Source organism: Crassostrea angulata, chromosome 5, assembly GCF_025612915.1.
Source record: "Crassostrea angulata isolate pt1a10 chromosome 5, ASM2561291v2, whole genome shotgun sequence".
Classification (NCBI taxonomy): Eukaryota; Metazoa; Mollusca; class Bivalvia; order Ostreida; family Ostreidae; genus Magallana; species Magallana angulata.
In genome coordinates, this window is record NC_069115.1 from 43,124,034 (window position 1) to 43,132,747 (window position 8,714).

The 8,714-nt window shown below is 32.9% G+C and overlaps 1 long non-coding RNA gene across 1 annotated transcript; it reads left to right on the forward strand.

The window, feature by feature from the left end:
• The first annotated feature begins 5,279 nt into the window (after positions 1-5,279).
• LOC128183358 (uncharacterized) lies at positions 5,280-7,693 on the forward strand. Its single transcript, XR_008243582.1, has 2 exons — positions 5,280-5,380; positions 5,784-7,693. It is a non-coding gene; the product is annotated as an uncharacterized LOC128183358 (long non-coding RNA).
• The last annotated feature ends 1,021 nt before the right edge of the window (positions 7,694-8,714 follow it).

Below are 8,714 nucleotides of genomic sequence, written 5' to 3' on the forward strand. Positions count from 1 at the left end.
CCCTCACAAAGAAGAATACCAAAAGAAAAAAAAAAACTAACAGCGCCGAAGAAATCAAACCAAAATTTACCTGCTTCACTTGCGGAGAACAAGGACATTATTCTACCAACTGTCCTGAAAAAGAAAACGTAAAACCAGCACCAACTAAATCCAACGAATGCTTCAATTGCGGGGAAGAAGGACACTGGGCTAATAAATGCCCACACGAAAAACAGAAAAAGAAAACAACAGCACAAAAAAGAAGCGCTTGCTATACTTGCGGAGAAACAGGCCATTGGACCAAGGACTGCCCAAAAATCGAAGAAGTCATTCAAACTTCCGATATTGAAGATAATGAACCACCCAAGAAAATCAAAAAAGAGAGAAAAAAACCAACCAAAAAACCTAAAAAAGAAGACTGGGACGAGGAAATGAAAATCGAACAAAAAATACCGGGACGAATGAAGAGAATCAACAATCAAAACATGTTCGTGGAGGAACCCGACCTCGATTAAAAACCGAAATCCGTGAAAGAAAAGGATTATTTCTTCAATGTAAATACGTTTAATAACTTTAACTTTAACCGTTTATCATTATTTTCTTGTTCTAATTGCATGTTTTCATTCAATAAATTCGTTTTCACTTTATAATGCCTTTGTTTACCTTTATTCAGACGCCATTTTGGATTTGACCTAAATAATATTCGACGCCATTTTGGATTTGACCTCACTTGACCCCCCTATCTAGGCGCCTTATACTACTAACAAGCATAAAACGCTTTCACTAACTGCGTACGTTACGCTGATATGCCAGCAATACCATAAAAGAAAAATAAGTAAAAAGTTATAGCTAATTTGCTCGTTTAATCATGTTAATGTTTCACAATTCGTATACATTTGATTTTTCCGTTTCCGTACTCAACTAAAGCCGAATAAATACAATGCTATAATTGATAGACATTCATATGAATATTAATAAGATAACAACATGTTGATAATCATTCATTAGATATAAATAAAAGATACAAAGTAAATCGTTTCTGGCCAGTCTATATACCCTTTTTAAGCGATAAACGTGATGATATTTTCCATTCCGTTCCGCTTTCCGTTCCGTTTTCCGTTCCGTTTTCCGTTCCGCGTTTTAGCAACACCCATACCCAATGGGCACGGAACGTTGTTTTAACGTTGAGGAAAGGTTGAAATCAAGTTGCAACGTTGATCAACCATTATTCAACGTTGATTCAACGTTGAGGTTTCAACGTTGAAACCCAAACCATATATCAACGTTGATTTCACGTTGAAGACCCAACTTTCTCTAAACGTTGAATACATCAACCACTTTTCAACGTTGAAACAACGTTTTAATAAATGAAACAGACCACATATTTTCAAACTTGAAATTCCTTTTTTTTTTTTTTTAATTTAGCTTTTACTTATATTTTGTCAATTGTGGAAGCATGAAATAATGTGTTTTACAAATATTAATGTTATTTTGAATATATGTTCATCTTATTTGATTTCGAATTAAACTATTATTTTATTGGGTTTTTTCCAATTTTAATATCAAAGATTTTTTAAATGAAAGGTTATAAAAAAAAATTCCATTTCATTTTAAAAGAAAAGATTGTTTTGATGGAAGAAAATTGAGATTGAGCTGTGAGTACAGCAAATGGCTAATTGCATTTTCAGTAGGTCAGTGTGAAGGGAGTGCGGGCCAGGCTGCCTTATGTCAGCTTGACCACTAAAGACGCTATTGGTGAACAAAGAAATTCAGTTCTTAGGTACACCTCGTGCAGTCATACACAGATTTTATGTACAGTAAAAGGCCGGGATTTCTAAGCTTTTGGACTATTTTGACTATTTCATACTTTAAATTGGAATATTTTGGGAGTCATTTTTAGAACAGTCTGCAGAGTACAAATGATGAACTGATCATTGTGGATTCTACATTTTTGTGTTGACCTCCTTTGTTCCATATCATGGAAAACAAGCATGGCTACCATTTGGCGGAATGTACATGTACAGTGTACGCGTGGTTTCTTTGTGTTCATTTTTCCCAGGCTTATGGAAAACATTAAGAAATTCAACACTGGATGAAAAATCAAGTTTCAGCAAAACTGAAACTATATGGAAACCTTGCTGAAACTTGAAGTTGAAGTTTCATGTATAGTTTCCGCAATGCGGAAACCATTATATCGATTCAGCAAGTATCCGTTAGGTTTCAGTCAGCAGAAACTTTAGTCTAAGATTCCTGATGGTTTCCGCAATGCGGAAACTAAATTTGAATCGTGTGAATAGTTGTGTAAATTATTATGGAAATATCAATCAGTTTCAGAACATTTCCGCTAGGTTTCAGTATGCTGAAACTTTAAGTTAAGATTCCTGATGGTTTCCGCAATGCGGAAACTAAATTTGAATCATGTGAAAAGTTGTGTAAATTATTATGGAAATATCAATCAGTTTCAGAACATTTTCGATAGGTTTCAGTATGCTGAAACTTTAAGTTAAGATTCCAAATGGTTTACGCATTGCTGAAACTATTACTAAATTTAATTTGAGTTTAATAGTAATATCATTTATTTTCAACAGGTTTAAGTTTAATTCTAGCCTAATGATAATGAATCCGTACATACTAAAATGTATAGTAAGGTTTCAGCGTGACTGAAACTATATGTATACGTGTAACTATCTTCAAATGTGGCAAATAAGGCGATTAAGAACCTTACTAAGTAATTAATTGAATTTGAAAAGAAAAACTGATGTCTGATCTTGTTTAATGCATATGATGAAATCATTAATCTTAGGTACTCGGGCACGTGTATACACGTGTATACATTCTTTGTCCAGGTGACCTCCCCTGTGATTTTCCTGTATATTCTGTGTGGATTGCAGGGTTTTTTCTGTCAGGAGTGAACAAAAGACTGTTACATAACATATACACAGTACGAAGCGTGACTTTATAACTGGAGCCCGGTGGGAATTTTTTTTCAATTTGTGTGTACCTGAGTTAGAAAACTGATAAGTAAATTATAATTATTTAGTAAAATAAATTAATATACCTATTTTGTAAGACTCCTTCTTAAATCATTTAGTTATCATTTGAATGAGCCTTGAGGTACAGTAACTAATTAAGCAAACAAATTAAGGTAAAGTCGTTGTTAATTTTTACAAATCGTACCAAATATTCGTACAACCTGAAGTTTAGAGCTAATTTATTTCTTTTTTAATACCACGCAACCACATGTACACAGGAATTTTTTTTTTTAAATTCTACAGTTGATAATAACAAGTAAAACCCACTTGGAGTTTGAGTCTAATATAATAATTGTTTAATTATTTACATGCATTTCAGACTTTACTGCATGTATGACTGTATCATGATTCACTGGCGTCGGAAGCAAATTGAAAGGGGGGCTAGACTTATCCTCAGAAATATTGAGGAAAAACCCTAAAAAAACCCTAATTCCCAAAATCATGAAAATCCTAATCCGTGGTGGGGGGGGGGGGGTATACCTATACTATATACTTCCGAAAATAAATTTCCCTACCCAATTTTTTTTTCGCAAAATCATGAAATTCCTAATCCGTGTCGGGGGGGGGGGGGGGGGGGGAGGGCTAGTATGCCTATTACTCCAACTTCTCAATCTTTCAAGGTAAATTTAGGAACAATTACATTTCCGGCGAGAAAAAGTGGGGGGGGGGGGGCTATATGCCTATTGGTTAAGTCTAACTTTGCACTAACCCCCCCCCCCCCCCCGGTTCGACGCCTATGTGATTCGTGCATTTCTATACTTTGTGTTTACTTTCTGTACTGTAAACACAGATATTGATACATGTTTATGAAACATGCACATGTTTCTGTTATAATATATAATAAGCATTATTTATAATTTTACTGAAGTTATACGTTATATTACAAAATCAGTTTAAAATCCAGCACTAGCCATGTGGTGCACGTGATTTTAATCCCATTTTTAAAATTTGATTATACATTCGTATACATTTGATGTAGAAAGTATACCAAATAATTAAAATTATATTTGTTTATATATCAGTCCGACGTGTACGTCTTACTTCCCGGCTTGTTTAACGCGTTTGTATTTTAATTTCATAAGTATTCTTAACGTACTGTTCATCGCATGACCAATCAGTGCATATGTGTAACTGTAAAATAATTGCCATCAATTCATCGTAGTTGTAAATTCACCGTATGGGTGAACGCTGTTACCCGGACCCCGTTAATTGATCGGCATTTAATTATATTTGTGATTTCTGTGTGTTCATGCAGAACCTGCTCTGTGATGAAAATAATATTTTCACACCTCTATATTTTGAATAAGAATATGACCGAGCTTAGAATCGCGGTGAAAATTGGACAAGTCAAGACTAACTTGTCAGTAAACTATATATGGCTCTATCATATTTAGTTTGGCAAAATCATCAGAACATGTATATAAAATATAGTTAAAGACAAAATCTGATACATATGTCTCATTAAAACTTGTTTAATTTCATTAGACATTTGTAAACAAACGGTCGGCCATTTTTTTTTTGGTTAATCACGTGTTACAAATACAATTGTAACAAACACACGCCAATACTTTGTCGTATTTAACCAGGAAATACTGACTCCGACAGTTCTTATTTAAAATAATTGTACATGTAAAAAGTAAACTATTTGGTAAAAAATGATAATTTTGATTAAACATTATTCATTTTAAACTATCCCAAGATGCACTTTTCCAAGATTTAGCGGGTTCTGATTGGTCAGTATTGGCGCACTTTGTGATTCCGAGCGAAGGTTAAAGTGGACAAGAAGGTGCTGTTGTAAAATGGAGAATTGAGAAGCATTAATAGCCTCTACAACAAGGAGATAATGCAGGAACGAAGAACTCATGTCAAGGTAACTTAATTCACAATATAGATGCTCCCAATAACATTTTCAAGGCTCTAATTTATCCCTCATTTGTAAACGAGATCTCGCGCCATCAAATCAAGATGGCGTCATTTTTTCAAACTTGGTTCGGCGTTTTAATTTTTATTACCGTATTTCTTTTAAATATACGTTTTGACCAAGTTAACCATTAACCAACTTTATATGCATGATAATCAAGATTATCCAGGGTATACACATATATAATTATATAAACGTCCCTAATATATGAATGCTTGGTTGGTAAACAAGACGAACAAAGCATCTTTCGCACATTATACAATTTACAAACTCTAAATGTAACGAAAAAAATTTATTAAATAAATCCGGAAAATGAAATCTTTCACGTTTTTCTTTTTCAGCATTGACAGCATACAAACTAAATGTTTCCGGTGATTAGTTGCATCCTCTGTTCCGACTTCGGTGATTCGGGTGAATGTTTTGACCAGCTGGACGATGTGAACGCAAGGTATTGCTTTGAAATTGATTATTTTCACCATTAACTTATACATGTGTTGGATGTTTATAATTTACTGTAGTAATTTTTGGGAAATCCAGGTCTTAGTTCTGGAAAAGGAGGTTGATGGGGGGGGGGGGGGGTGAAACACACTTATTGTTGATTATCTTTTCCATTGTTCAACAAACAATAATTGAATCAAAATGAAAATAACATAGCTTCAAACATAAAGTGAAACATTTTAGACCAGATACTACTGTAGTCATTATATGACATAGTTTAAAAAGCAACTGGCAACTGCATAGTAGCTTCTGTATTCAGAATTTTATTCAGAATGCTTTTATTACATGTTAGGCTGAATGACTTATGTTAATTGTTTAAAAATCTAAATGAAACTTTATTATCCTTGTTTAAGATAAATAGAACAGACATCATAAAGTACAGCCCAGTGAAAGGAACAAGTTCATCGCAAAAAGAAGAATTTTAATGCTACCATTGTCCAGAACTACTAAGTCTGCTGTAGCCATGATGAGATCATATGAGTGCTTCACCGGTCTGGACAATGCTCGAAAGTCCCCTAAAAAGGCCTATTTCAATAAACTACGACTCGGGTTACATCAACAACAGCCAAGGACACTCCTTATTGATTCGAATGGACACATCTCTACGACCCGACTAAACCTCTGCAGAACAAGACTTTTTAACTGGAAAGTATTCTCATTTCAAAAAACCTATAAACTATAAAAGTACTTTTTTATATGATCAAATACCAGTATATTACAATGTCTGTCTGTAAGCTAGAATCTTAGAAAATCACATGGTTTTGACTTATTAAATGATTGATTAGACCTTGCAGATATTAACTTTCATTTTCTTAGATAATTTGTTATATTTGCAAATATTGCATAAAATATTAGACTCCATGTAACATATATCCTCACACCTCCAAGTTGATAAGTGTTAACTACTTTTTTTCCATTTTCTTTGTTTTAACTTAGTTTTTATTTGCAGCAATATATGAAAAATTAAGAAACCAATCTTAAATGTAAAAACACTGCATTAGGAGATGAATGCATGGGTCATAGAAATGATAAAATACACCAAACAATATTCAATTATGTCGTATATGAAAATATATAAAGACAACATATACCCCATGTATTACAATTTTTATATTACAAAATTACTTGGATGGAAAGTTGTTTCCATGTGGGTTTTATTTTAATCTGTGTTATGTAACTAATATATAATTGGAATTAGCTTTTATATCATAAGTAAAATGCTGGTATTGATGAGAATTGTATGGTGAATGATCTGTGTGATACTTTGTATTTTATACATTCATGCTACAAAAAGCAAGTACATGTACATGTAGTAATACTTGTCATATATAAACAATGTATATTTTACTTCATGTCTTGGATTTAAAAATATTAATGTAGGTAAAGTAGTGAAATGTAGGAAGGTAAACCGTGTGTAAAGAAGAATATTCATCAGGAATGAAGTGTGTTGCAATCAGCATAATTAATTAAATGTGTACATCATATTTTTGCACATGATTTGACAGACTGCTCCATTGTTAGCTTTTTATTGGCCAACAAGCTTTTCATATCTCCCTCTGGGTCATCTATTAAATACTGACAGGCTTATGATATTAAAATCTGATCAGTTGGTACATCATGGGTGGAAATGAAAAGTTCACTTTGGACTTAATGGATTATCAAAAAAATGATATCAAATCCTGTTCTATTGTAAAACATTAGATTATATTACTAACAAAGAAAAGGTTTATCCCAACTTGTAAGTGGGTCACTTTGACCTCATTTTGGAATTTATTGACGTATTCAAATCAAATATGGGTCATACCTCTATAGTCAACTACTATCTTGTAGTGTTTTTTTTGTTTTTTTAAAAGATGGATACTTTAGACTTTTCAAAAATATTTTATGGTGTACATATTCATTGTAGTTCAAAACAAATTGAGACAAGTGTATCATGTTCATGTAACAGTGAAGTTTTCTTTGTTTATTCATGTACGTGCAGTTATTTTGTAAATTGCATTCATATTTTTAAAAAAGTAAGATCTTTGTTGCATTTTTAAAGGGAGATTTGATAGGCATTTAATCGAGATGAAAAAAATACAAATGTAAAGATTTCTATGGGAGTTTTTTTTCTTGTGCAATTTTATCATTTTTTTAAATAAAAGTCCCTAATAAGGGAATTGCCATATGGATGTTTCTCCATTATTGTATCTTGGCTGTATTTTATTTATTATTGGAAACAATTTCAGATTTTTGAACAAAATAAATTTGGAACTGTTTGAAATTGTTTTGTTTTTACATAAAGTAGACACCTTGCTCAGCTTTTGTGAAAGCAAAAATATAAAAAGTTTCAGTAAGTTTCAGTTGCGGAAACCCTTTGTAAACAATATGTTTCCCAATTGTATATGGAGGTTGAAACTATGCAAAAACTTCAAGTTTCAGTAAGTTTCCGTCGCGGAAACCATTTGTAAACAATATGTATCCCAAACGTATATGGAGATTGAAACTATGCAGAAACTTCAAGTTTCAGTAAGTTTCCGTTGCGGAAACCATTTGGATTCATGGACAGCCTAAGTTTCAGCACTGCGGAAACTTAATGAAACTTGAAGTTTCCGTGCTGAAACCTGTCGGAAACTTAAAGTAACCTTAAGTTTCCGCAGAGTTTCCAAAGGGTTTCCGCAGCGCTGAAACCAGATATTTCATCCAGTGCAAAGTTCAACATTTTAACAAGGATTTTATACAAAAGCTGTTGGCGAAGGCTTTACTCGTATATTACCAGTATTTAAAATGAAGAGCGACTTTTTTACATTTGGATCACATCTTCTTTTAATAAAGTGTCAAAACACATTAAACAGCACAACACAATTAAAAATATGTTTAAAAGAAAAATTTAACAAAAAACTCACTTAATTTCAACTTTTTTTCAACGTCATATCCGCATATTTTCAACCAGATTTCAACACTTTTTCTACGTTGAATCAACGTTGAATTTAGACGTTGAAACAAAGTTACATTTTCAACGTTGCCTCAACTTTCATATGCAACCTTTTTTCAACGTTGATTCAACGTTGATGCCCGACGTTGAAACAACGTTGTTTCAACGTTGAAATGCCCGCTGGGATACATACATGTCTGTGTTTTCCGTATGCAGAAAAGGATTAGTTAAGATCAGCTAAAGGAATTCAATATTGTGTTTTAATTGGAGTATCATTATGATGTTGACCAATTTAGGGAAGCATAATACATGTAGTAGCAGTAGCACAATATAATGAGATGCCAGCATACATATATAAGTTCTACTTTCA